Consider the following 27,665-nt stretch of genomic DNA (forward strand, 5'->3'; position numbering starts at 1 on the left):
GCCTAGAGCCCGTGCTTCACAACAAGAGAAGCCACCACAATGAGAAGCCCATGCACCGCAACAAAGAGTAGCCTCTGCTCGCTGCAACTAGAGAAAGCCTGCACGCAGCGCCAAAGACTGAACACAGCCAAAAATAAATAAATAATTTTTAATTTAAAAAAAGATAAAACTAGTAGAAGAAAAATAGAAGAAAATCTAGGTGACCTTGGGTGTGGCAATGATTTTTTAGAAACAACAACAAAACATATCTTACAAAGGACTTAGTGAAGTTAGCCAATTGCAAAGTTTGGGAATAGTGCACAAAAGGCTGCCCTTAACTTCTGACACCAGTTGCGAATTCACGGTTCTCCAAAGCCACCTTTTAGGTTTGCTAATACTCTGGAAGGACTCACAGAATTCACTGAAAGCTGTTATCCTCACAGTTATGATTTATTACAGCTGAAGGATACAGATTAAAATCAATCAAGTAAAAAGGCACGTAGAGGGCCTTCCCTGGTGGCGCAGTGGTTGAGAGTCTGCCTGCCGATGCAGGGGACGCGGGTTCGTGTCCCGGTCCGGGAGAATCCCACATGCCGTGGAGTGGCTGGGCCCGTGAGCCATGGCCGCTGAGCCCGCGCGCTCCGCAACGGGAAAGGCCACAACAGTGAGAGGCCCGCATACCGCAAAAAAAAAAAAAAAAAATGCACATAGAGCAGAGTCCAGAAAAGTTCCATATGTGGAGATTCCAAGTTGTCCTCCCTGTGGAGTCATGGACAACTTTACTTTCCTGGTATTAATGTTTGACAGCTCATGTGAAGTATTGCCAACCAGAGAAGCTCACATGAGCTTTATTGGGATTTGATCATGTAAACCTGACCAGCTACTCATGTGGCAGATTTAAGTCTCCAGTTCCTCAGGAGGTCAAGCTGATACCACATGGCCCAAATGCCCCCAACCTAAATCTCATTGTTGATGTTACTCAAAGCCTCCACCCTAAATTATATTGTTACTATGTGGCTGGCCCAGTGCCCCCAGTTAAGCAAAGACACTTTTATCAGACAAGACTTTCCAAGGGAGCAACTAGGCCCATGAGCCACAACTACTGAGCCTGCGTGTCTGGAGCCTGTGCTCCGCAGCAAGAGAGGCTGCGATAGTGAGAGGCCCACGCACTGCGATGAAGAGTGGCCCCTGCTTGCCACAACTAGAGAAAACCCTCGCACAGAAATGAAGACCCAACACAGTAAAAATTAATGAATTAATTAATAAACTCCAAGGGTTTAGAGATGACCCCCCAGGAGCTAAGGGCAAAAGGCAGACCTGTCTTTGGTTAAGATTAAATTCTTTACTACCTAGACTTGTATCCAAAATATAAAAAGAACTTAACAACAAGAAAACAAACCACCCAATTAAAAAGTGAGCAAGGGCCTCCCTGGTGGCGCAGTGGTTAAGAGTCCGCCTGCCGATGCAGGGGATACGGGTTCGTGCCCCGGTCTGGGAGGATCCCATATGCCGCGGAGCGGCTGGGCCCGTGAGCCATGGCCGCTGGGCCTGCGCATCCGGAGCCTGTGCTCCGCAACGGGAGAGGCCACAACAGTGAGAGGCCCGCATACCGCAAAAAGAAAAAAAAAAAAAAAAAAGTGAGCAAAAGACCCAAACAGACACATCACCAAAGAATGTGTACAGACAGCATATAAGCCTATAAAAACACACTCAATATCTTTTATAATTAAAGGATTGCAAATTAAAACAATAGTGAAACAGTGCTACATACCTTTTAGAATGAGCAAAATCCAAAAAGCTGATGATACCAAATTGTTGACAAGGATGCAGAGCAACAGGGACTCTCATTCATGGTTAGTGGGAATGCAAAATGGTGCAGGCACTTTGGAAGACAGTTTGGTAGTTCCTTACAGAGCTAAACACTCTTCTAGAAGTTGTTCTTCTGGATCCCATTATCCTTTATACGTCTACTTATGTGCTTCATCTCCCATTTATAACTAATTTCTCATCTCTGCCACCCCACTAAGTGAACACCTTCCTCATGTTACTTCAGCTCTATCACTGGGTACCTTACAAAGAATACCTCTTCTCCTCAAGCATTCATGGAACATTTATAGAAGGTAACCATGCTAAAAAATAGAAAAATCTCAATATAGTCTGTAAAGCAGAAGTTTGATAGACCATTGTATCTGGCGACAGTGCAGTAAAATTTGGAATTAATGAAAGAAGTCCACTTGTCATTTCTTTTCCTAAATAGCTATTAAATCAAAGCAGAAACCTCAACTGCAATGACTATTAAAAATAACAAATTGTAATTTTATATAAATACACAAATATACACATATTTATAGGATACAGCCAAAGTTGTATATGTGCATTTTTTTAATTAAAAAAATTTATTCACTTATTTATTTATTTTTGGCTGCGCTGGGTCTTCGTTGCTGCGCGTGGGCTTTCTAGTTGCAGTGAGCGGGGGCTACTCTTCGTTGCGGTGCGTGGGCTTCTCATTGTCATGGCTTCTCTTGTTGCGGAGCATGGGTTCTAGGGTGCACGGACTTCAGTAGTTGTGGCACTAGGGCTCAGTAGTTGTGGCTCGCGGGCTCTAGAATGCAGGCTCAGTAGTTGTGGTGCACAGGCTTAGTTGCTCCACACAGCATGTGGGACCAGGGCTCAAACCCGTGTCTCCTGCATTGGCAGGCAGATTCTTAACCACTGCGCCACCAGGGAAGCCCTGCATTTATTATTTTTAAATGAAAGAAAAAATGTATTCACCTCCCAAATTTAGCCAAAGGTTAGCAACAGGAGGCATGTAATAAAAATAAAAACAAAATTGAGCAAAATCAGAAGATAGAAAAGTGTAGAATTGAAAGATCCAGGTAGATTGGCCATATTAAACTCTAGGAAGTCACTTAGCAAAATAAAGTAGAAAACTTGAAAATTCTAATTATGTTGGTAGAAATAGCAAATGTTGTCCAAAGAAATTACTTTAAAAAAGACTCTATTCCTGACAGTTTTATGGGCAAGCAAAATTTTCCCTGTTTCTAAGAACAGATAATCCAGCCAATAAAACATGCAAAGTATAAAACCAAAGACTTCCAGTACATGGAACAAAACTGATGTAACTCATAAATAAAACTTAACAGTACAGAAAGTTATAAACCAATTACACAACTATAGAAGCAAAAAACCTAAGTATTAGCAAATAAAATTAACATTACATTACGAGAACTATATGCCATGAACCAGAATTTGCTTCAAGAAAGTAAGGATGGTTGGTTTAATATTAAGAAATTACCATTAATATATTTACATAGGTAGATTAGAGAGGAACCATATTTTTGTCTGAAATACTTTTCAGGCTACATTTTAAAAGATTTGGTCACTTAAAAAAATATCCTTATGAACTAGGGGTTAAAGATATTTTAAAATATATTTTTAAATGTCTATCATTAAGTTATTAGTCAATACTATATTTAATACATTTCCATTAGAAACATATTATATTTAATACATTTCCATTAGAAACAGACATTCTCATTTCAGATAGGAACAAGATAAGGAGATTCACTGGTAACACTATTATTTATTTGGTTTCCTGTTGTTTTGTTTTTTAAAGTCAGATTTATTGAGGTATGATCTATATGCAGTAAAGTTTACTATTTTTTGGTGTTTTTTGTATACTGTATATTTGGGGCCTGCTACCTTGCTATAAACTCATTAGTTTATTAAAATTTATTACTTTTGATAGCTTTTTTGTAGATTCTTTTGCATTATCTATGTCCACCAGCATTCTTTGGATAGATACCACTTGTTCGTAATGTATTATCCCTTTTTATGTATTGCTGGAGTAAGTTTGCTAACATTTTGTTAAGGATTTTTTTTTGGTACTTTTTTTTTTTTTTTTGGCCATGCCACATGGCATGTAGGATCTTAGTTCCTTGACCAGGGATCGAACCCATGCCCCCTGCAGTGGAAGTGCAGAGTCTTAACCACTGGACTGCCAGGGAAGTTCCGTTAAAGACTTTTTATGGTGGTAAAATATACATAACATAAAATTTACTGTTTTAACCAATTTCAAGGTATAGTTTGGTGGCTTTAAGTACAGTCATAGTGTTGTATAGCCATCACCACCATCATCTCTAGAACTTTTTCATCATCTCAAAATGAAACTCTACACATTAAATAATAATTCCCTATTCCCCTTCCTCTAGCCACTGATAACCATTGTTCTAATTTCTGTCTCTGAATTTGATGATTCTAGGTACCTTATATAAGTGGAAACATACATTATTTGTCCTTTTGTATCTGGCTTATTGCGCTTAGCGTATTGTTTTCAACGTTCATCAATGTTGTAGCATGTCTCAGAATTTCATTCCTTTCTAAGACTTGTTAAGATTCATGAAGGATATTGGCTTGGAATTTTCTTATTATTTCTTTGCTTAGTTTTGGTATCAGCGTTGTGTTGGCCTTATTAAATGATGTGGGAAGTGTTTTCTACTATTCTTTTTCTGGAAGAGTTTGTATGTAGCCATGTAGGCCTGAAGTTTTCTTTGCAAAGAGGTTTTAAGCTGGAAATTCAATTTCTATAATAGGTATAGGGCTATTCAGGTTGTCTGTTTTTCCTTGAGGGAGCTCTGGTAGTTTGTATCTGTCAATGGATTTGAAAATGTGTTATTCAGTTTCTAAACGTTTGCAGATTTTTTTCCAGAGACCTTTTCTGTTACTGATTTCTAGTTCAATTCTATTGCTATCAGAGAACATCCTTTGGAGAGTATTTGAATTGTTTTGCACTTTTGAAGTTTGCTTCACAATCTCTTGCATGGTCTAGCTTAGTAAATGTTCCAAGTGCACTGAAAAGAATGTGGATTTTGCTGATGCTGAGTGGAGTGTTCTATAAATATCAATGATGTCAAGTTGATTGCTAGTGTTGATCAGACTTTCTGTATCCTTTCTATCTGTCTGCTTATTCTGTTAATTACTAAGAGAGAAATGTTGGTCTCCAATCATCATGTTGATTTTTCTATTCTGTGAGTTCTGTCAGTTTTTCCTGCATATATTTTGAAACTCTGGTTTTGGGCACATGCACATTTAGGATTGTTATGTGTTATTTTGTTCATTTGTTTGTGCTGTTTTCTTTTATCATTATGTAATACCTGTCTTTATCCCTGGTAACATTCTTTGTTCTGGGAATCTCTGGATTTAATTAGGGTCTATATATAATTTATATTTAATATAATAATTGGTATGATTGAATTTAAATCTGCCATATTGTTAGCTTTTTCTCTATATCCCACCTGTTTCCTGTTCTGTTTCTTTCTTTTTCTTGATCTGTTTTGGATAAATTGAATTTTTTGTGTGATTCCATTTAATTTATATTCTATTTTTGCTTATTTGTTATACCTGTTTTTAAGATTTTGTTTTATTCTGTTTTGTTATAATCATTTCTTTGTTTTATTTTTTAGATTCCACATATAAGTGCATACAGTATTTGTCTTTGTCTGATTTATTTCACTGAGCATAATACCCTCTAGGCCCATCCATGTTGTTGCAAATAGCAAAATTTTATTCTTTTTTATGGCTGAGTAGTATTTCAGTGTGTGTGTGTGTGTGTGTGTGTGTGTGTGTGTGACATCTTCTTTATCCATTCATCTGTTGATGGATACTTAGATTGCTTCCATTATCTTGGCTATTGTAAATAATGCTACTATGAACATTGGGGTGCATGTATTTTTTCAAATTGTGGTCTTCATTTTCTTTGGATATATACCCAGGAGTGGAATTGCTGGATCAGATGGTAGTTCTATTTTTAGTGTTTTGAGGAACCTTCATACTATTTTCTGTTGTGGCTATATCAATTTACATTCCCACCAACAGTGCATGAGGGTTCACTTTTCTCCACATGCTCATCAATATTTGTTATTTGTGGTCTTTTTGACAATAGCCATTCTGACAGGTATGAGGTGATACCTCATTGTGATTTAGATTGCATTTCTCTGATGATTAGCATTGTTGAGCATCTTTTCATGTGCCTGTTGGCCATCTGTATGTCTTTGGGAAAATATCTATTCAGGTCTTCTGCCCATTTTTTGATTGGGTTTTTTGCTTTTTTGATATTGAGTTGTATGACCTGCTTATATATTTTAGATAGTAACCCCTATTGGCTGTATCACTTGCAAATGTTTTTTTCCATTCAGTAGATTGTCTGTTTGTTTTGTTGATGGTTTCCTTCGCTGTGCAAAAGCTTTTAAGTTTAATTAGATCCCATTTGTTTATTTTTACTTTGTTTCATTTGCTTAGGAGACAGATCCAAAAAATATTACTACAATTTATGACAGAGTGTTCTGCCTGTGTTTTCTCCTAGGAGTTTCATGGTTTCAGGTCTTATATTTGTATACAGTGTAAGAAAATGTTCTAATTTCATTCTTTTACATGTAGCTGTCCAGTTTTCCCAGCACCACTTACTGAAGAGATTGTTTTTTTTTCCCCATTGTACATTCTTGCCTCCTTTATTATAGATTAATTGACCATAAGTATGTGAGTTTATTTCTGGGCTCTCTATTCTGTTCCCTTGATCTATGAGTCCGTTTTTGTGTCAGTTCCATACTGTTTTGTTTACTGTAGCTTTGTAGTATAGTCTTAAGTCAAGGAGTATGATAACTTCAGCTCTGTTCTTTTTCAAAATTGCTTTGGTTATTTGGGGTCTTTTAGGAGTATTCTAGTTTGTGTAAAATGCCATGGGTATTTTAATAGGGATTGCATTGAATCTGTAGATTGCCTTGGGTAGTATGTTCATTTTGACAATATTAATTCTTCCAATCAGTGAACAAAGTGATCTCTCCATCTGTTTGTGTTGTCTTCAGTTTCTTTCATCAGTGTCTTGTAGTTTTCTGAGTACAGTTCTTTTACCTTCTTAGTTAAGTTTATTCCTAGGTATCTCTTTGATGCAATGGTAAATGGGATTTTTTTCACTTAATTTCTCCTCTTCTGATGGTTCATTGTTAGTGTATATAAATGCAGCAGATTTCTGTTTATTAATTTTGTATCCTGCCACTTTATCAAATTCATGGATGAGTTCATAGTTGTTTAGTGGCAACTTCAGAGTTTTCTATGTATAGTGTCATGACATCTGCAAACTGACAGTTTTACTTCTTCCTTTCTAATTTAGCTTCCTTTTATTTACTTTATTTTTTCTTGTCTGATTGCTCTGACTAGGACTTCCAATACTATGTTAAATAAAAGTGGTAAGAGTGGGCATCCTTGTTTTTGTCTTGTTCTTGATCTTAGAGGAAAGGCTTTCAGCTTTTCACCTTTGAGTATGATTTTAGCTGTGGGTTCGTAAGAAATGGCGTCTATTATGTTTAGATATATTCCCTCCAGACCCACTTTGATGAGAGTTTTTATCATGAATGGATGTTGAGTTTTGTCAAAAGCTTTTTCTGCATCTATTGAGATGATCCTATGATTTTTGTTCTTCAGTTTGTTAATGTGGTTTGCCCTAGGGTGTACATCTTTAAGTTATTACAGTCTGCTTTCAAAGAATTATACCATACCTTGTATACTTCCATTTCCTCTCTCCTCTTTTGTGCTATTGTTAGCATACATTTTATTTTCACATAGTTATAAGCCCTGTAATACATTATTAGTGTTCTGATTTAGACTCTCAATTATCTTTTCAAGTGATTAAAGACTAAATAAAGATAGGAAAAAATTTTTCTTCCAGTCTAATAATGAGAAAGTTTAAATAGTTATTTAAAAGCCCCTGTCTGATATTTTCAACATCCAGGTCACATATGAGTCTGTTTCTATTGGCTGCTATATTTCTTCCAGTGGTTTTTTTTTCCCTTTTGTATGTGTTTTACAATTTTAATTTAATGCCAGACGCCTTGTACAGAAGCAAAGTAGAGCTTGAAATAAGTAGTATTTATACATGGAAATGGGCACACTTCTGCTTCTGATAGGGCAATTGTCTGTGGGATTGAGTCAGTGAGTCAGGAGTTGAGCTGGGTGTGGGTTTTGATGTTGCCATGATTATGTTCATTGTATCTCAGAGGGAAAAAGATGTTGAACCTTTAAGAAAAATCTTCGTCTTTGGAAAGGGGAAATGATTCTGAATATTGCATGGTGGTAATTACTAAGTTTTGTCTTATGGCCAGACCTATTCAACTCATATGTGAATCCTATGAGAATAGGGTGGGTATGGTTTTTATGAAGACAACAAAACAGTTATCTTTTAAAACATAATTGAACAAGAATCATCTTAAGACACAAGCAGTGCTGCTTATGTGTATCTCTTATACGGGAGTCTAGTAAGGGAGCAGAATATTCCTCCTTACTTCAAAAAAGGCAAAACTTGAAGCTTTGACATTTTATGGATGCCCAGTGTTTCTGCAGAGGAAGGGGGAGGTGATCTGTGCCTACTGCAGGCAGCATTGCTCAGCAGTACTTACTGGTAATGAGCTTTCATTGAGGCCATGAAACAGACTGAGGTGGTGTTTCTCTAGTAAAGATACACATTATAATCACCAGAGACCTTTAGAACAGTACTTCCCACCCTCAGAGGTTCCAGTGGAATTGGTTTGAGATGTGACTAGACATGAGATTTTTAAGTTTCCCAGGTGATTCTAATGTGCAGCCAAGGCTGAGGCTCACTCCTTTAAAGGCTCACAGAAATCCCCTGGACTGTTGGAGACTTTGTAAGGTCTGGAAGATTTGCATTAGCAGATGGAGGAAATACTAGTGATATATAAATTACTGTCATTGCTGTGATATACAGAAAAGCAATTGTTTTATTATGCTAAGAAACAACTTAGCAAAAGGCAAGTCTTGTCTTTTAACAACTCAATAAATGAAAGTTATTCCATATTCCTAGCAGAGAAAAATAAGTATTTTAAAGTTGACAATTCCTTCCAAAGCAAATAACAGTTATGTAATGCCATTTCAATCAAATATTTTTAGAGTTTTTAAAAGCCAGTAATGTCACTCACTGCCCAGATCTTGGTTTCTAATACCATTCTCCAATAAAAGCATCCAGGACTCCTTGGAAAAATAGCTAATCTATGTTTGCACAGGAAATATACAAAATGAACATGGTACCAGAAAGAAAGGAAATATTTAAAAAAAAAAAAAAGTGGAACATGCCAAAGCAACACAGGAGCCAACCTGAAAAAGATCCCAGTGGCCAAAACTGGAGCAGTTTGAGCAACAAAATAAATAACGTAATGTTGGATTTTAACCTAAAGTATAAAATAAAAATAAACAAGTACATAGTCCTATGAATAAGTGACTGACTGAATAATTAAGTGGGAGAGAAGAGACAAGTCTCCCGTACAGAATTCCAAAAAAATTTATGTAGTTACTCCCCGCTCAAGGAGGTAGAGCTTTAGCCCTCCAACCTCTCCGTGAGTGTGGGCTGCATTTATTGCAGTGCTTCCAAAGAGTGACTTGTGTCTCTGTGGGGAGCGGGGGGAAGTAACTTTACGGTGGGGAAGCCTAGAAACACGAGCTTGTCCAGGTGATCCTCAAAGTTAACGTTAGTAGTCATAAGTCATTCTGATAGCCTGTGTCCTCGATAGGACGTGAAGAGATCTTCCTCCCAATAACCCATAACCCTAGCCTAACAATGAGGAAAAAAAAAAAATCCGAAAAACCCAGATTGAGTGGCTTTCTACTAGATGCCTGATCAGTACTCCTCAAAACTGTCAAGATCTTCAAAAACAAGGCAGATCTGAGAAACTGCCAGAGACCAAAGGAGGCTTAGTAAACACCATAGCTAAATGTCATACAAGTATATAAATTAAATATTGGCATTGAAAGAAAAAACAGGGCAGCAGAGTGGGAAATTCACAGAAGAAATGCAAATGGATAATAAAAATATGAATATATATTCAATTAACCAGTAATCAAAATGCAAATTTAAATGACAAAGCCGATGTTTGCCAGTCATATTAGCAAAGTGAGTTTTTTGTTAATACTCACTTTGAGGAGGTAGAGGAAATTATGGGAACTCAGAGTGATACAACCTCTTTGGAGGATAATTTGCTCAGTACCTGTAAAAATCTTTAAAATATGCAACCTCTGACTCAACATTTTTTCTTTTGTGGATTTATCCTAATTAAAGAAAGATCTGTGGGAAGATTTTAACAAAGAATGTTTACCATGGCATTGTTGATAAGAATGAAACATTGGAAGCAGTGTGATAAATGAGTATATTGTGACACTCTTGCATGGTAGTATTCTATAGATATTACAAACTAAGCAGTTTATTAAGTTCAAAAAGTTAAACCAGCATATACAGTATGATTCCCCCCTTCCTTTTTTAGAAAAAGAAAAATATGTAGCATAGAAAAGGACTCGATATATGTATATAAGACATTAATTATAACTGTTTCTGGGTGTTTGAATTATAGATGATTTTAAATTTCTCCTATGTGCTTTCATATATTTTGTAATTTTTCTGCATTGTACATGTGTAGTATTTTGGACATCATGTAAAAAGCTATTTAAAAACAAAATCTTATGCCTCTATCAAATTAACGAAGACTTTCTTAAGATTATGACCTGTGTTGGCAAAGGTAAGAAAAGTTGATTATCTTCATTTCATATCCACTTCTTGTTATCCAATTTATTCTTTTCTTCTTATCTACTTCTATTAGGAGTGTGAATCAGTACAAGCGCTCTGCGAGAAAATTGGTAATACCTATCAAACCCCTTAAAGTAATTTATATTCTTTCACCCAGTGGAAACCGTTCCAGGATTTTGTCATTAGAAAAGAAAAAGATTTGAGTATAGAATAAGTGCTTATTACCTAATAGTTTATTAATGCAAAAATATGGAAACTGTGGAAATATCCATTTATAAGGAAATAAAATATGATACATCCACACAGTGGAATATTATGCAGTCATGATTGTGTTTTAGAGAATATTTATTGAGGTTTGATAATCCTCTTCCTTTTTAGTCTTCTGGGCAGAATGGCATTCATGATCCTGATTTATTTTTTTTTAAACGTAAAAAACGTTTATTGGTAGTTGTAATGTATCATTTTATAGATGAGGAAATGGGGGCTTGAAAATGTTAAATGAGGTGCCCAAGTCATGGGCTAGTAAGTGGCTGAAGTAGGATTTTTATTTATTTATTTATTTATTGGCTGCATTGGGTCTTCATTGCTGCGCCCGGGCTTTCTCTAGTTGCAGCGAGCGAGGTCTACTCTTTGTTGTGGCGCGTAGACTTCTCATTGCAGTGGCTTCTCTTGTTGTGGAACACGGGCTCTAGGTGCACGGGCTTCAGTAGTTTTGGCACGTGGGCTCAGTAGTTGTGTCTCATAGGCTCTAGAGCGCAGGCTCAGTAGTTGTGGCGCATGGGCTTAGTTGCTCTGCGGCATGTGGGATCTTCCTGGACCAGGGCTTGAACCCGTGTCCCCTGCATTGGCAGGTGGATTCTTAACCACTGCGCCACCAGGGAAGTCCTGTTGTATACTTTTTAAATACACGGTGTATATATTTTTAGCAAAGTTTTAGGTTCACAGCAAAATTGAGCAAAAGATACAGCTGTTTCCCATATACCCTCTGTCCCCACTCCTATGTGAGTTTTTTTTTCCTTCAATTTTTAAAATTACTGTAAAATACACGTAACAAAATTCACAGCCTTAGTCACTTTTAAGTATGCAGTTCAAGGGTATGAATATATTTATAATGTTGTGCAGCCATCTTTAAGACAGTTGTTTTAAAGTCTGTCTGATATATCTGCCATCAGGACTTTTTCAGGGACAGTTTCTGCTGATTTCTTTTTTCCCCTTGAGTTGGCCATAATTTCCTGTTGTGATTTTTCATTGTTGAAAACTGGGTGTTTAGATCTAATAACATAGTAACTCTGGCAATCAGAATTTCCCTCATCCCCAAGGTTTGCTGTTGTTTGTTAACTGGCTTTGTTCATTAAAAAAAAAAATTATTGTGGGCTGTCACTGTGCCAAGGATCAGCCTGAGGTGTAAACTTAAGGTCTGCTCAGGTCTTTTCTGAGCCTTTCCCTGGGCGTGTGTGGTCACTTTCTAATTTTCCCAGATATGCAATGTCCTAGTCTTTAATGTCTGGCTGTGGAAAGGGTAAAAAGATAAAAATGAAGGAGGGAGGGAAGGCCAGGAGTCCTTTCAATCCCCTGGAGGTCACTTCAGCTGGAGGGGGGCTGGCGGGGGCTGGGTGGAACGATGTGAGGAGGTACAACAGCAGTGCTGCCCGCTTCTTTGTCTGCACCTCTGTGAGCAGAAGCAGCAGTCCCCAGGCAGGACACGGGTGCCTGATATGTGGAGACCGGGCCCTTTTTGCCCACCCTGGCTCCCACATGCTGTGTGCAAACTGCTCCAGGAACAGTGTACAGCTGCCAGCCACATGGCTGGGGTTGGGGGAGGGGTAGCTACTACTGCACCGTCAGCTATAAATTGACCAAAATTAGCTGAAATTTACCATCCAGACCTTCCTCTGGAAGTTGCAAGACTTCGTTAGGCTCCAGAGTTTCAGAAGAGTTGTATGAGACAGATTCTGCCACTGCAGTTATTGCCCAGGTGAATAGATGGATTCCTTATGCTTCCTATTCCGGCATCTTCTCAGAATCCTCTTTCCAGCATGAGTTTTTAGGGCAGGACTGCAGCAATATCTCTGGCATGTTTGGGAAACCATTACAGAAAATTGTGGATGACTAATGGAGAGGACAGCTAGTTGATGATAATTAGTAATGGAAAGTTATTAGTTATAAAAATTCATCTGGGTCTAATCATTAAGAGCCTGGAAATCAGGCAAAAGCAGATAAAATTTCTTCTGCTGTCAGTGGAGTTCTTTTAACAGATGGGAAGCAACTGAAGGTATTTGATCAGTAAAGGACACTTACTCATTCATTTATTTGTTTAATAGGTATTGTTTGAATATATACTGTGTACAAGATGGTTTTTTAGACAGGAAGGGTACAGGGATGGAATGGGAGGGCTGGAGAGCCAAAAACCTGTTGTGGAGGAATTCACAGACATGTAACTTACGAAGGAATATGATGTGGGAATAGGAATATGGGAACTTAAAATAAGACCAGGTCTGCTTTAGGGAATTGGGAATATCTTAATTGAGGAGGTAACATTTTATGGTTTTGGAGGAATACTAGTTTACCAGGTGAAGAATATTGAGAGCTTAACAGTAAGGTCATGGGCTGCTCAGGGAACGGTAAATAATTCATGCCTCTGGAGTTGTGGGAAATAGACCTTGAAAAGCAATTTGGGATCCGATCATTAAGGGTGTAGTGTGATTTATTTGATGAGGGAACCATCAGGGATTTTTAGGCAGGGGAACTGAAATGATTTTCTTTATTTTTTTCTCATCTGGACTAGTTTAATTGGCATTAATGACCTAATATTGGACATAAAGAACAATACTAGATTTTAGTAAACCTTTTGATTACATCTGCTCATTGAATTTATATCTCTAATTAATATCCATAGACTTTAAATGTGTGGACTTTAAGAACTGGATTAGAATCATAGTTCTACCATTTTGTAGCATTTATACAAGTTATTTGATGTGGTAAACCTCCATTTTCTCATCTGAATAATTGGGCTTCTTAGTTTCTGGGCACTATTGACGGGGGAAGTAACGAAATTTCTGTTGAATGGGGAAGAAATCAAGTGAGACTCTCCAGTGGATGTAATGTAGTCTGAGTGTACTCTACGGACTGGTTGAAGGCCATAAAAAAGGTGTGCATTTAATCTATAAGAGACAATTAGTTCTAAATAGGCTTTTGTATGCTATGCTTAAGGATTTGGAGAAGGGAACCACTGAAGGTTTTTGAGCAGGAATCCATATGATCCAGTTTTTCCAAACTGCTTCAGTTGTATCCCAGTATAATTATTAATAGTGTGCCCCCTTTAACTCTCAATGGTTAACCCAGTGTGGCTAATAAATTTTGTGGCCAGTCACCTTCTAAAACAAATATATAGTAAGAACAGAGAGCCGTGGTTGAGCCATTTAGAATACAAGTAATGAGAAAAAAAATAAAAGGAACCAGCCTAGAAGGTTGGAGTGAAACAGAGAAGAAATAGCCTTTACAAATACCTTTACAAAAGCCAAGAGAGGATAATTTTAATAGTATTAAGAACGTGAGATTTTGTGAGGTCAGCAAGGTCAAATTCGCAAGGTTATGGAGCATAAGCGTACATTGATTTACCAAGTAGAGCTCCTTGTCTACTCTAGACAGTACAGTTTCATTTGGGCACTTGGAGAGAAGCCAAATTGGGTTGTTTCTTTGAGGCTAAGGACTCTGCCCTTTATTTTTATATCCCTAGTGCCTAGCACAGTAGGTATCATGTAGGAGGTACTTGGTGCATTTTTTAAGAATTGAAATATAATTAATAGCTTGTAAAAAGGTGAGAGAGCAGCTATGGATATCACCCTTTAAAACAATTCGGTCAGACGGAAAGGAGGATGTTTTTAGTTGGGCAGCAGTTAGAGAGGAAAGATCTCTGCATCTTACACGTTAAGGTGAACTCAGTGAAGAGGGAAAAATGAAAGTTTCTGAAAAGGGAAGGAAGTTTGAAAGCTAAAGTTCTTGCCGCTTAGGGAAGAGTCTATTACAAAGTGAACAGCGTGGGCTTAAAGAGATAAGTGGATAACATACCCTCACCTACCCTCCAACCCCTCCCTCCAACCCCGCCCCCAACCCTTGGATGATTTAGGAATATTCTAATGAAAAGAGTACAGACATCAGAGTCAGAAAACCTAGAGCTAGATCTTGACTTTACCTTTTACTAGATTAGTGGCAAATCATTTACTCTCTTACATTTAAATGATTCAGCTAGAGATTTTAGTGGCATCTGTGAGATGCCTGGAAACCCCTCCACAGATCTCTTCCTCATCTACCTAGCTACTCCATTTTCGTGATTATGTCCTTCTGGCCACAGTTGATTGTTCCCCAGCACATCATCGCTTTGACAACATTTCACTGGCCAGGACGAGCGCCTGACCCAAATTCAGCCAATGAACGTCTTCCTGGTATGTTAAGGCACAGGCTGAGAGAGGGTTGGTGGAATCTGTAAGATATAAAACTAGTGACACGTCAATGACCATGTTTCCCACCAGCTGAAGAATACTAACCTGTAGTGAAAGAGAATGATGCTGGCGTGAGAGAAAAATCAGAGGTAAAAGAAAGGAGTCAAGACAGACCCAGTCCTAGCAGCCTGAGAGTTCCTGAGACCCTGCTCCCCCTGACCCTCCTAGTTTGGTTCTCTAACCTTTTCTTGCATTCGGTGAGCTAGCCAGTTGAGCCAACTAATTTCTTTTCGAGTCAGACTAGTATGAGTTGAGTTTCTTTACCTTATAACTCAACTAATACCTGAATTTGGGTGAAGTGTTGTGACTCCAGTGCTCATGCTTTCTCCACTGTAACGTATTCTTTCTCTAGGGCTGAAAATCTTTGGTCTAAAGTGCTGTCCCTCCCTAACTTGTGAGGGCTTTAGTGAACTATGTCTGCCTTTGGTTTCTTCCCTTTCCATAGATCCTTCTCTGAGGTACTGGCAAGTGCCTCCCTCATCCTGGAAAGCCTTCGCCTTGATTCATTCGGCTCCGCTAATTCAGCTGTGACTAAAGCACGCAAAGGGATTTTGGTAGAAGATAAGTTTAGAAAGGGGGCCAGATTGAGGAAAATTTAGGCAGCAGTCTTGGGTCGTTTGCTATTATTGTCTAGACCAAAGATGTTTGATAGAACTTTCTGTGATGATGGAAACGTTCTGTATCTGCAAGCTGTTAGCCACATGTTGAGGACTGAACATGTGTCTAGTGCAACTGGGAATTGAATTTTTAATTTTATTTAAATTTAATCAGTTTAAATTTAAATAGCCGTATATGGCTAAGGCTACCACTGTTGATAGGGCAGCTCTCGCCATCCGGAGGTCATCAAAAGTTGTATTTCTTTTTTTTTTTTTTTTTTTTTTTTTGTGGTATGCGGGCCTCTCACTGTTGTGGCCTCTCCCGTTGCGGAGCAAAGGCTCCGGATGCGCAGGCTCCGGATGCGCAGGCCCAGCGGCCATGGCTCACGGGCCCAGCCGCTCCGCGGCATATGGGATCCTCCCAGACCGGGGCACGAACCCGTATCCCCTGCATCGGCAGGCGGACTCTCAACCACTGCGCCACCAGGGAGGCCCAAAAAGTTGTATTTCTTATTTCTTTTGTTTTGTTTTTTAAATCAGGGAAATGATGTGTGTTTTAGAAAAAAAAAAAAACCACCTGGAAACAATGTGGTCATTTGGATGGTGAGGAAGAGGCAAGAATAGAAAATCACTTTCTTTTCAGGATGATGATGCCTGTAACACGGATGGGGAATGTAGGAGGGTGAGCTGCTTTGTGGGACAGTAGACGTGGAGCTCAATCCTTCAGAAGTTGCGTTGACATCGTGGGACTTGTAGACAGAGATGTCCGATAGGCCATTGCAAATAAGAGTTTAGAGCAGAGAAGCCCAAGACTAGAAGTATACATTTTTGTAGTCGTCTACATAGAGGTGATAAAGCCATAGAAATGGGTAATGTCCTCCAAAGAGGAAATATAAATCTTGGAGAAAGGAGCATCAAGGGCAGAACCTTGAAAGATGTCTACATTTAAAAGGTAGAGGAAGAGGAGGTGCAAAGGTGAAGTTAACTACGGTCACTATGCTATACATTAGATTCCCAGAACTTATTCATCTTATAGCTGGAAGTTTAGATTACTTCCATGTCTTAGCTGCAGTAAACATGAGAGTGCATAAAAAAATACGATATGATATTTTAAAGAAACCGACACTTACCCATGCGAATGGTAGCAGGAACTCTTTGCTTTAGGCATAGCCCTCATCAGGGAGATTAGACATTTTACTTGAAAATGTGAACAGGTATGTCCCTCATGATATGGATCTGGTAGATAGTTATATTTAGCAGGCATGGGGCAAGTAAAAACGATTATTGTGCTATCACAGTGTAATTTCTGCCTATAGAATCACAAATGTATCTGTAAAATATAGTTAATCTTTGGTCAGATGGCCAATAGACATAGCAAACCCTAGTCCAAATAAGTTAGCTTATAAACTTGGGGAAGAGAATGGCTTGTCCCCTTTGGTGTTTGCTAGATAATCAGTAGTTGTAAATAATATAATGCTTAAGTAGATTTTCTTTCTTTCTTTTTTGGCAACTCTGTGCGGCTTGCAAGATCTTAGTTCCCTGACTGGGGATCGAACCCAGGCCCCCTTCAGTGGAAGTGCAGAATCTTAACCACCGGACTGCCAGGGAATTCCCTTAAGTAGATTTTCTATCTAAGATTAAGGAGAAATTGTTTGGGAGAACCTACATAAGATGCATTTTATTATGCCAGTGGGAAGACTCATGAACTTCCCCACAACATGTCGTACACTCATGAAGGCGTACAGAAGGTAGTGATCAAGCTGCCTGCTGAGAAAGGCTTAGGAGTAGAATGAAGAACAGTGTGAATGAAGAATTTGGGAGTTGAAAGGGGGCACTGGCAAGGAAGGGAAACAGGGACAAGTAAACATGGTAGAGAAGGGCTTAAGGTCAGATCTCTGGAGCAGACAATAAGGAGCAGGTCAATTTGCTGCCCAGCTCAGTGCCTGATACATAGTAGGTGCTCAATAAGTATTTGTTGAAGGAAAGATGACTGATGGTTAGGGAGAAAAAACATTGCTCCTGCAGGACCAATGGAATCCTGCTTTGGCCCCATGTTATTTTATTCATTACTTGACCTCAGTCATCACAATGTCTTCCTGACCTTGGGTTACTGTTAATTTATTGTTAGAATATATACTAACTATTCCAGGTAGAATATTTGAATATGTAAGTCACTGTCCAGCCCTGGGGGCCGGGGAGGGGATGCTCTGCCTACTTCCTACTACTAGAAGTAGTAGGATCGGAGTACCTGAGTATTAGAAAGTTTAATTTCCTTTTAAGACTGTAACAGAGTAGGTATGACAATATCTAGACCCTGAATATCCTGGCCTTGGGTGACATGGGCCATCACTTCTGGCTAACCTCACAGGTTAGAGGTATGTGCTTATTTATTCTGTGTGGTTTCTGGTAAGGTGATCAAGAATGGTGAGAAGCAGGATAGGGAGATTAAAATTATTTCCAAATGTGGGTATATAAACAGATGTAACTATGTTAGATTTTAATACACAAAACTGATTGGATGCTGGGTAATTTTCAAGTTTATTCTTTTTTTATTCAAAACTCCTCTGAAAACTGTTAGTCCACAAAACCTTAGTGTATAGAATTTTAACTGATTCCTTTACTCAAATATTATAGTGACCTCATATTTGATATTGAAAACAGATTTTTGAATCTGAAAAGATACAGAGCCATAGAGATTGTATTTTCAATTTTAAGCTAATATGTACTTGCAGCTCAATTTAATTTATACCCTATGCTATATTATTTTTGACATATCTCTGTATGTATATAAGTGTAATATGTGGTACATAGTCTGTTTACAAAGAAAAACTTGACTAAGAAAAAGCTCTGTTGGATCTGTTTCATTCAGTGTATGTTTATTGGGGTGTCTAACAGGCTCTGTTTTAGCCACTGGGGATACAGCACTAAACCAAGCGCAAGATCCTTGCCCTGCTGGAGCTGTTGTCAAGACATACTTTCAGAGAGGAATATTTCAGATTAGGTGGTACCTAATCAAAGAAGGAAAGGTACCTTATTCATCCAGGAGAGTTACACTTGCAGGGAACTGAGATATAAACCACTGAAGACAGGGATTTTCATTTGGCTTTTGTTCACTGCTGTATCCACAGAGCCCAAAATAGTGCTTGGCTCATATGTCCGTTGACTGAAGCATTTATTGTTTTGAATTTGTATAATCAGAGACACGTACTTTAATAAATGATCTTTACACCGAGCTGGTTGAAAATTTTATAGTCTCCTTTACCTTATTTTTATGTTTGTTACCTACTTTTTGTTTTTCTTGGTGCTCGTTGTCAGGATGCAGGAACAGCCTATTAATATTAATAATTAGTCATATGGTAATCTGATATAGCAAAGGTTAGATTTGGAAAGGAATTTAATAGGTCATCTTTTGTTCAGCTTCCTGCCGAGGAAAAACCGAGTAAGATAATTAGGTATGTATTTTTAATTAATCATTTAAAAAACTAGGACAACATAATTGGGTTCTCTCGAGAAAATGGAGAAAGGTACTTAACCCTAGATACAAAGGTACTAACCTGAAAAAGTTAGAACTTCTAACTGTGTGGGAAAGTGAAAAAAATTCGAGCACCACTAAGCTGCTCTTTGTTGATATCAGAAATGGGCCTGTCATTCATTTTGGCATTGAAGCATAGCCTCCTATCTCAGGGGGCAGAACCAGGACTTTTTTTTTTTTCCTCCCAGAGGAGCTGGACAGTTATTACAGGTTGAAAAGCCTGACTAGTTTTTCAAGAGTTTCTCCTCCTTTTTTTTTTTTTTTTCCCCCTGAAACTCATGGTGCTTTTGCTCTGCCTTCAAGATGCACTAAGGTCTCCTTGCTTTGTGACTGCTTCGGAGCCCGCAAATACCCTGACATGTATAATTCGAAATATGCAGGTTCCATAAGTAAGTTCCATCTTGGTTTTTAGCCAGTTAAAATTCAAGTTATTTTTAGAAAAATGTTAGGGTGGAGTTAAGCATTGTATTGTTTCACCACTTTTATTTTAAGCCTCTCTCTAAAACAGTCAGTAAGACCTGTACTTTGTTCGTTTTTAAGTGTCTTTGTTGCATTAGACAGTATTCATATGTCTTTTAAAAGCTAGTAATTAAACTATTTTCTTGAGCATCTTTTTAGTTTTACTGAGAAGTATTTTAAATTGAGTGTTTCTGAGCTCGATTGCTCACGTCTGACACAGTCTCAAGTTTCCACTGAATGGTAACAAAGACTGTAGAGTGTTGTTGGTACTGCAGTGAGAGGCATGCTTCATTAGACCAGGTAAGAGAGATCATTTTGTTTCTTACTGCTGGGTGCGTTTTTACAGGGTTTATTTTATATTCTTTCAACAGCAGCAGTGTTAAATTGATAAATAGCCAGGAGCACGCTGAATTCAAGACGTCCTTGGTTGTTGCAGACAGGAAAGCTACAGGGTATGGGGGTTGGGGTGGGGGGGAGGGGTAGATTAAGCTTAGTTTATCACTCAGTTACTTATATAAATCAATTGAAATATAAAGATAATTCTGGAGCTCCATTTTCTCCGTGCAAGAACTAAAGAAGCAGTTAAAGAAATGAATAATATTAAAGGTACTTCGTGGTTCTTACTTGTGAGTGCAATTCAGATGTGAGTTTTTACTTTCATTTCTTTCCAGTAGTTAATAAAATAAGCTTTGCCTCTAACTCTACTTTTTTTTTTTCCATTTACGAAAACTTTGAAATTGTCAACAGCAAAATATGCTTCCTCAGGATCTTTGAAATAAACCTGACACTTACAAAAACATTTCAGCTTTTATAGCTGTTTCATTCTCTTTTTTTCCTAGTACATTTTTCTTAAAAGTATTTGTGCTTTGAAAATGTCAGCTGTATTCTAATGAAGCTCAGGCATTGTTTGCTCATAAAGGGGCCGGTGCATTCCACTGCTTTATGGTTTATTATGAGGCACAGTGTGAGAGTTTGGGTGGCACCATTTGGTGTCTGCCTCTTGGGGTAGTGACTGCCATTATGTTCGCGTTGGATTGGCAAAGAAAATATAGAGTGCAAGATCCTATATGAATCTGGATCCTTTGAAGAAAATCTTTACCAAAAACAATAACTACATGAGCCTGGAATGTGTGACAACTTGAGCTGATCACTTCAAGTATACTCTTGAAGCCTGTATTTTAGTTATAATTAATAGTCTCCCAGTCACATCTCTGGTTTTGTGATGTATGTAAATAACATTTACTCATTATTTGAACTGTAGTAAAGTGAATGTCTCTAGGTAAACTATGACATTTTAAATGGACACGGTACAATTTTCAATCATACATGTACTTTAAAAAAAAGTTTGAAGGAACTTAGTGTCGGGGGAGGGGGAGTGGGAGAGGAGGTCAGGCAGAGAGGCTTTCTTTCAGTTGGGAAAGCCCTGATGAAGAGAAAAAGCAACAGATGTTTCTTCTGTTACAATTGAGGTTGTTTCATTCAAAATTCACAGTAGCTGGAAACGGGGAGGGGCGGCCATAAATCTGACTTAATCAGTGAATAAAGAAAACTTAGTCATTTCAAATTTATTCTTTTACATTCAGGATTTGAGAAACAGTATAGAGTAACATATTCTGAGTAACCTACTTTTTGAAGAGGCTTTTCTTAATCTTAAAAAAGTTTTATGTGTAATTAGTGGAAATGTGAGAAAGCTAATTTTAGTGCCTTTTAAGTGATGGAGAAAATGATTATTAAGTCATAAAGAATATTAGGAAAAAAACGAAGCCATTATAAAATATATAAGGAATACTTAGGTGGCAAAAGTTTGTAATTACACAATAGGTATTAAGGCTCAAAATGAAATTGCAGTATGAAACATCATTTGCATTTAGTGAGAGACTATTTTATCTTCAGTGTGAAGCCATGAGACTTATTTCTAAAGATCTTTGAATAAGAAATGTGGGAGAAATATTTTGAGTTTAATTGAAATGATGTGTTGCAGCTTCCCTCTTTAAAAAAAAGATAGTAAGGTTAGAGTAAGTAAGCTAATGGAAAGAGGGGAATGTTTATCTGCTGAAAAGAATAAGAAGGAAGAGCTTGGATGCAAAATGCATGTAATGAAAGCAGTCAAAAAATAGTTTTTTAATTCGTGGAGTTCATGAGTGAAGTAAAAATCTATCCTTTTACAAGTAAAACGAAGAGAAGTTCTATGCTCCCATATACTGTGTGTTTATATACATTACAACTTTATGTATTTCTTAAAGTTAGCTCTTAGAAAACCAGTGCTGAGTGCTAGATCTTTCACATGTTAGGCACTTACTAAAATTTTGCCCTACCCTACACTGTAAAGTTAGTAATAACATATAATAGCCAAAAAATTCTTTGAACCGTAATTCAAAATTTGCATATTGAGCAAATGTTAACCGATTTTCTAAATGTTTAGTTGGTCTAAGGAAAGGACTGGGAAAGGTAGCAAGATTCAAGGAGGTTATTAAAAATGTCTCTTGCTCTGAGCTAGGATCTGTGGGCTTCCCTGAAGATTTTCTTTGCTTCAAATAATGACAATAGAATTTAGAGATTTCAGAACTTTTCAGATCATTGTTTGAATTAAGATTGAGTTTAAAATCGATCTATGTACTTTTTTTTTTTTTTTTTGCGGTACGCGGGCCTCTCACTGTTGTGGCCTCTCCCGTTGCGGAGCACAGGCTCCGGACGCGCAGGCTCAGCGGCCATGGCTCACGGGCCCAGCCGCTCCGCCATGTGGGATCTTCCCGGACTGGGGCACGAACCCGTGTCCCCTGCATAGGCAGGCGGACTCTCAACCACTGCGCCACCAGGGAAGCCCTACATTTTGTTTTTTTAAGGAATAGCAATATGGAGCAGTTGCATTTTTTTCTAAGATAACCAACTTACATGGAGTTTAAAATGGATTTACCAAGTTATAGGTTTGATTAGAGTAAGAACTTTTATAATTTTGACCAAAAAATGTATAGTTTTGATGGAATAGACAGCCCTAAAAAAAAAGTTGGTGACCTCACATGTGATATATAACTTTGATGGCATCGTAGATTGCAGTTATCAAAAATGTGTGTCAGCGGCTTCCCCGGTGGCACAGTGGTTAAGAATCTGCCTGCCAATGCAGGGGGCACGGGTTCGAGCCCTGGTCTGGGAGGATCCCACATGCCACGGAGCAACTAAGCCCGTGGGCAACAACTACTGAGCCTGCGCTCTAGAGCCCGTGAGCCACAACTACTGAGCCCACGTGCCACAACTACTGAAGCCCACGCACCTAGAGCCCGTGCTCCACAACAGGAGAAGCCACCACAGTGAGAAGCCTGGGCACCGCAACAAAGACCCAAAGCAGCCAAAAGTAAAAATAAATAAAATAAATAAATTTATATTAAAAAAAAGTGTCACTTATCATAAATGTAGGCATGACAGTACATTACAGCATCATTAGCAACAGTGCAGAAGTAATTGAGACTGTTAACCCTTCAGTTTAAGAGCCATATATTGGCTGAAAGAAGACTTCTGGAGTGAAGCACCTGTGGTGCCTGCCTTATATTGTGAACTCTTTAGCAAAAACTGATGTCTGGGGGAATCTGAGCCTTCCCTATTCATTTTTCTCCAATTCAGAATACCCAGAGAGTGACTGATGTAGACATTCTCTCTGCCTTACATATTTTTATGCAATTAGAAACTATTGACGGTGACCTAGAAATCTCTCATTTCTGGTGTGGAAGCCAGAGGGAAGATTTGCCGGACACCTACATTTTTCTGAAGAGAAAACCTTTTACGCTGTTGTTTAGGAGCAGGTGTGAGTGTCATGCCTTAAGTGTATTATGAGCTAACTCTGTTTTGCAAGTGGCTCCAGGAACCAGGGGTGTAATAGCATTCTTCCTTTCTACCAAGTTTTAAGCAACCCGTTTTCAAGTGAACTTTTGGGTCTTGACTCTAAAGCTGGAGATCATCAGCAGGGGGCTTTGTTTTCGGAATTTGGCTCTTTCTTGCAAAGTTTGGCAGCTCTCTTGGCAATTTCTCTGACAGAAAGATGAAGAGACTTCTAACTGAGCACTTACTGTGTGCCAAGTAGACCCAGTAGAACTTGTATATAAAATTTAGCAGAATCTTTTAATGGGCAAGATTTTAATACAAAAGAGTTCGTTGATACTGGTGTCTAAGAGTTCCTGCTCTTGACAGTGTGGTTTAAATATAGCTTCAGTAATATCTCTCAGTGGAACATATTATTGAAATAAGAAGTTGGTAACAATGCAATTTTGAATGAGCTACTTAGCATGACATATGTAATATAATGATCCCTTTTCTTATTTGCTAAGGAAAAGAACTGCCTTTGAAATTCTGATTCATGGGTGGTCTTTGGTCTTTTTGAATTTGTGTCCTAAAGTTTTAAATTTATTTTAAGAACGCACCTTTTAAACTCTGGATCTGTCTGTAGTCATTGCCACCTTTTGTAAATATTAGAAAAATAGCTTCTCTTGACTGTAAATTTAAAATGATTTATTTGTTAACACTGTCTGGGGCAGGTTACCATCTCAGAGGGTTGTGGGCTTCTTCTTGAGAGTGATTTCCAATTCAGTGCCTTTGGGTGTTCTAATGCTCATCAGTTCTGACCCTTGTGGTTGCACCCAGCTGCGTTGATCTACTCTAGCATTCAGTGGCCCTTGGTACCAGATAAAATGTGCTACTTTCTGTTCACACTCTTTTCTAGGCATGCGAACAGCGTCTGTATGCCATCTGGCAAGTGTGTTGGCTGTGGTGATGGTGCTAAAAGTAGTGGTTGAAAATAGGCTAAACATTGAAAAGATACAGCATTTAAGAACAAGAGACAAAAATGATGATGATGATAATAATAATAATAAAATAAGGGTCACTTGGCCCTTTCTCTTTTTAAAATGAAAATAGAGGTAAGTGTAGTAGAAAGAGTCTACTTAGACTCCATTACTTCCTTAATTTGAACAGAGAGGCAAGGGGCACTTGGCAGCAGTTTGTCCCAGTCTTGCTTGATCCTAATAATCATCTGAGGCACTTGTTTAAAATATGCCTTCCCACCTGGTTTCTTTAGGTGTTTAGTGGAGCCCAGAAATATGTATTTTGAATAAGAGGGACACTGCCCCCTCCCACTTTTGTTCACCCCCTTTGTATCCTATGTCCAAGCACATTTGGTAAGAATTACTGGGAAGGCTTGGAAGAACCAAGTTGTTTGAGGCCATATGGTGAACTAATTTAATTATTAATCAGAAGATAGAGTGTCCAAAACTGGGAAATTCTAATTAAGGAGGTGAAAGAGAAATGAGAAAATTAAGAATTAAAAGATGTCCTTGTCTGAGCAGGGTAAATAGAAAAAGGACAAAAGGACATGCTTTAAATAAAGATAAAGAGGCCAGTGAGAAGCAGTAGGATCCAGCCTCTAGATGAGATGCATGTTTTTGGATGGACGTCGACAAAGTATTGAAAGGGAAGGGTCCTGCAAAAGAAACCCAGTGAGAATGGGCTAAATGATTTCTAAGATCTTTTAGCTTTGAGGTTTGATGAACTAAATGAAAACAATTATACTATTCCAGATACTAGAGCTTGAATTAAGGAGTTCATCTAAGAAATGAAGAGGCCCTGTTTAAATCCTGACATGTAGGAAGATGGAAAAAGAAATGTTTTTCTCCTTTCAGGTTGAAGAATCCGGGGCATTTATGGTTCTGGATACCAGAGAAAGAGGGAGCTAGCTAATTGTTTTAAAAGGTGTCCTCCAAGTAAAAATGCTTATGGAAGCCAAGAGAAAAGACTTGATCCTCTAGGGAAAGTATGTAGGAAAGACTGACCTAAAAGATTTATTGACCCATTAGGAGTATACCCCGAGGGCTGTAGAGCTGTTTTTTGTTATGGTCATTTCAAGGATCCTTTCTGTAGTTCTTTGGAAAGATTCTGGTGAGGTGGTCCACTGGGGGGAAATCCCAGAAGTCCTGTGCTCTGACAGCTGCAAAAACATCCCGGCTTTGGCTTCCATGCCTGTGATATGTAGGAATGTGCATTTCAGATCTTCTGTCTTTATCTATGCATTAAGGATACTTGATTTCCATTTTGGAACCACATACAGAGAGGGAGGTTCTAGAGGTCACTTTAACCATTATACTTTGGAGATATTATGAACTTTTATCTTCTATTTCTCACCCTGACCATTTGCAGTGGTATTATGGTCACCCACGTTAAAAAGTTTAGTAATGGATGGTGGCCTTTGGATTTAATCTTGGAAGCTTTGGTGAACATGATAGAGTACAGATGCAACAAAATAGAACATAACAGTGTTATAGGGTGCATATAGGTAATGCACATTATAGTAGCTAACCTATAAATAGAATGAAAACTAAAAAAAAAAAAAAATCTGAGTATATTTAAACAAAAACGAATGAAGTCAGAGTGACTGCAAGGTTTACTTACCTTCAGTTCCCATTCCTGACATGCACCCTATACATGGATGTGCTGTATTTTACTGTCTTACAGATTTTCTGTTTCCAGTTGGATATGTTGTCTTTTCAAATTAATTATGAGCAATTAATATGGGTTTCATTTATGAAGATAGTGCTGTTGATCTATTGGGCCTGAGTTATTTTTCAAATAAAGGGGATAGATATCCCCTGAGCCATCATATTGTTCCCCCTACTTTACTCTCTCTTCAGTGACATATGTTGCGTTCTAGCTGGCCAGCTGAAATTAGAAATATAGTCTGAAGGTTGTGGAATCTTTGCTCTTTGCAAACTGAATGGGCCTATTCCAGAATCGACCTGTGACTTGACCTCATTAGTACTGTATTTGAAACTGATCGATAGTCCTTTAAAACAGTTATTAACAAATAATTAAAAGGTAGTGTGGGAAGGAGAGAGATGCTTGACCCTTTTCTTTTTCTGAGTCTCCTTGTTCTCTGTTTGAAATGTTAATTGTGAATGAAGTGAAGCACATGATACTGTCAGGTAAGTAGGCAGATCAGTGGAGCAAATAGAAAGTCAATAAGGTAGACTTTCATGTTAGCATGGGGGAGGGGGAGTAGATTACTCATTAAAAGTAGCCGTTTAGGAAAAATAAATTGGATCATTCACTTCTCACATCAAATAAATTCCAGATGGTCAAGGATGTGAAATTTAAAATGAAGACATCGAAGTATTATAAGAAAACAGGGGGGATGTTTAATACAGTCTTTAGTATGTAACGAATGATAATTAAATTCAAAGAACAGCATATCCAACTGGAAATACCAAACCTGTAAGATGAGTAAAACATAGCACACCCATGTATAACGTGCAGCTCCAGGGTGGGAAGCGAAGATAAATAAATAAACTTTGCAGTTACTCCGACCTCCTTTATTTTTTTACTTAAACAGACTCACAGACCTTTTTAATGGCACTAAAGTGATGAAAGAACTATGAGATGGACAACATTCTTTTAAAATGTGGAAAGAAAATCATATATAAAAGCCAAAGACATGTCAAATTGGGAAAAATATTTTCAGCAGGTATAACAAAGAATACTCTTATTCCTTCAATATTTAAAGAGAGTCAACCAATAAAAAAAATCAACAGCCAATAGAAAGTTGGTCATAATTCTCAGGAAGGAAACTTTAGATGACTTTCAAACAGAACACGTCATTCTTATTCATAATAATAAAACCAAAATAAAATCAATGTGAGATACTATTTTTAACCTAAAGATTGACAACAATAAAGTTTGATAACACACTGAGTTGGTAAGGATATGTGGAAATGAATACATTTCATACATTTCTGAACAGAGGGTGAATTGGTACAGCCAGTTGGTACAACCAATGTGTGTAAAGACATATGTGTAGTCATTGCAGTATTATTTGTAGTAATAAAAGATTTTACTGTTAATGATGTTTGTAACACTAAAAGCTTTCCATTATTAAGGGACTCAGATAAGCTGCTAGAGCCATAAAAAGAAGTATTACATAGCTAATGAAGTAAATATTGAAGCAAAATTACATATGTATGTACGTAGGTATGGAAAGACATCTAAAA

The 27,665-nt window shown here is 38.0% G+C and overlaps 1 protein-coding gene across 7 annotated transcripts in view; it reads left to right on the forward strand.

Moving 5' to 3' along the window:
* Positions 1-27,665, forward strand: part of TFDP2 (transcription factor Dp-2) — a 175,004-nt gene that overhangs the window by 82,711 nt on the left and 64,628 nt on the right. For 2 of the 7 annotated variants that reach the window (XM_060099578.1, XM_060099579.1), the window contains exon 1: positions 19,886-19,944. The exons of 3 other annotated variants lie outside the window; for them this stretch is intronic. The gene's annotated coding sequence lies outside the window, so the exon portion shown is untranslated. Of the gene's footprint in view, positions 1-19,849; positions 19,945-27,665 lie in introns of those variants that run through there. 2 more of the 7 variants (XM_060099583.1, XM_060099584.1) reach the window with 2 other exon arrangements.

Source organism: Mesoplodon densirostris, chromosome 5 (assembly GCF_025265405.1).
Source record: "Mesoplodon densirostris isolate mMesDen1 chromosome 5, mMesDen1 primary haplotype, whole genome shotgun sequence".
NCBI classification, from domain to species: domain Eukaryota; kingdom Metazoa; phylum Chordata; class Mammalia; order Artiodactyla; family Ziphiidae; genus Mesoplodon; species Mesoplodon densirostris.